The sequence below is a fragment of the Pistacia vera genome, unplaced genomic scaffold (assembly GCF_008641045.1).
Source record: "Pistacia vera cultivar Batoury unplaced genomic scaffold, PisVer_v2 Contig60, whole genome shotgun sequence".
Classification (NCBI taxonomy): domain Eukaryota; kingdom Viridiplantae; phylum Streptophyta; class Magnoliopsida; order Sapindales; family Anacardiaceae; genus Pistacia; species Pistacia vera.
The window spans coordinates 203,573-205,964 of NW_022196446.1; the positions used below are offsets into that span (position 1 = coordinate 203,573).

The 2,392-nt window shown below is 35.3% G+C and overlaps 1 long non-coding RNA gene across 1 annotated transcript; it reads right to left on the reverse strand.

Moving 5' to 3' along the window:
• Positions 1-974: 974 nt before the first annotated feature.
• On the reverse strand, positions 975-2,088 carry LOC116110275. Its single transcript, XR_004124864.1, has 3 exons — positions 1,865-2,088; positions 1,604-1,678; positions 975-1,485 (listed from the first exon to the last, which is right to left on the reverse strand). It is a non-coding gene; the product is annotated as an uncharacterized LOC116110275 (long non-coding RNA).
• Between the last annotated feature and the right edge of the window lie 304 nt (positions 2,089-2,392).

Genomic DNA, 2,392 nt, shown 5'->3' on the forward strand with positions numbered 1-2,392 from the left:
ATCATTCAGGAGATTATATGAATGTAAACACCTATGTTTATCTAGAATTTGATAGTGGAGTAGAATATGTTCATCAGAACCCAAGACATTTCATAAACTGGAATATGAAAGTGAATACCCATCGCTCCCCTAAAACTTTGTAGCCCATGTCAAAGTTTTCGCAAGATCCCTAACGCTGGGTATCCCATGAATCAATAAGCCTCACTGCTCTATAGACCCAAATGGTACCTTGTCAGTTTTGGGGCCGTTTATAAAGAGCCAAAGTATTCAGGCCCACCCCAAAGCTTTCGCAGTATGCCTAATGTTGGTATCCTATGAACAAATGAGCCTCATCGTTTAACTAAACCCTAAACCTCTGTAGCCCACGGCAACATCCGCAAGCCCACGTCAAAGTTTTATGAGGACACCTAGATCATAATTCTTTTATTTTTATAATTATATGAATGAACCACAAATCTGTAACTCTAAAAAGATTTCTGAATTCTACTTTAGAATTCTAATTGAACCACAAATCTACTGCAGTAGCTCCTGGAAACACTGACCAGTGTTTGTGTCCTAGTCAAGGCCATGTTGGGTTTGTTGATGAAGGCAAGACATTTTTCTCACCACAAACTTTCATAATATCAGAAGTATGACCACCAACTACACCTTCACTACGCAAAAAGATACAAAAAAGAAATATCAAAACAAACCATAAAAGCTCCAACTCCAAAAATCTGCAATTTCCCAATACTGCATAAAACAAAAACAAGTTTGGCCTTCAATTCTATCACACAAACACTACATTGAAAACACTCTTGGAATCTGCCTCCAGGGCAACAATATGCAGCTGTAGCACAAAAACAGTCAACATCACAATTCAGCTGTACCAAAATATTCTGCATTTCAACCAAATCCAGCCAATATGCAAATTTATATTTAATGAAATCAACCTCATAATATGCAAATTTATATTCAACAAGAATGGATGGATGCTTCTGATTACAACATTGTAATAAGTTTTAATTGGCCCATTAAAAATAAAAATTGCCAAAACCAAAACTACCATCAAAGACAGCTTGCATGAGCATATCTCTATCACCAAGTCCTGCTTCCAACAAACAAAAATTGCCAAAAGCTGCTGCATTTTCAACCAAGCTATATAATTTCCTCGGCAACAACACAATTTTATGATGAAAAGCCAACAATATCGTCAATGCATCGACAATTGAAGGGCTACAGTTGACTTTATAGTAGATTGAGGTTATGTATTAGTTATGTTGAGCCCAACTCTAAGCCCAATAACCCCTCTCTTCACAATCTCCACAAACACTTTGCTTTCCCTCTCACAACCCAATCTTCTTCTTCTTCTTCCTCGCCGTTGCCACCATCCCTCTCCACAATCTCCAAAAAACCCTCTCACAACCCAATCTTCTTCTTCTTATTCTTCTTTCTTCTTCCCCCTCTCTCTACAATCTGCCACCAACCATTTTGAAAATACCTTTGCTGAACAAAACAAAAATTAATAAATCAATAAGAAATCAACATAATAATGAGAAAAGCATAATAATAAGAAAACTGAGAGAGGTGAGTGCTGAGAGTGAACGAAATGACAGATACAAACCTTGTAGTTCTAATTTACTTGTAGAGAGAGCTAAGAGAGAGGTGAGAACTCTGAGAGTGAACGAAATTGCTCAAACTTGCAAAGAGAGATGAGAGAGTGGTGAGAGCTAAGCGAACGAAATGAGAGATGTAGGTTAACGGATCTTTTGATGACAGTGGAAAATAAATTTTTTATTAAGATTCGCTAACACTAACCCATAATCTTTATGCCGATTACATTTTTTAATATAAAAAACATCAAACCAAATATAATATATCATACCAGCGTTAAAGGCTCCTTCAATTTGATGATGGATTCACAAAACACTTCAAAGTAGATTGCACTCCCGGTATCCACACGCAGACAGGAGTACCGTCATTGAGAAACTTCTAGGCTAGGAAGAGCACTCAACTATAGGAACTATTTTCTACATAATTTTTCTTTAAGAGAAAAATACTTCTTCTCACAAAAGGGGTGGTGTTTTTTAGAGTGAGGTGGCTAGGGTTTCAATTTTGCAACTCAAATCACTTAATGATTTAATTTTTAGTTGCACTTAGATAGTGCAGACTAAAATCCTATTCCGACTTGGAATAGCCATCTATTCCAATTGGAATAGCCAACAACTTATTCCACAAAGAAATAGATTCCCTTTACAACCCAAACATGGCATTTCAATTCAAATTTAAAAACCAAAATTTGAATTTCATATTATCAATATTAATATTAGATAATATCCATTATATTTAAATTCAATTCAATTCAAATTTAAAAACCAAATTTGAATTTCATATTATCAATATTAATATTAAA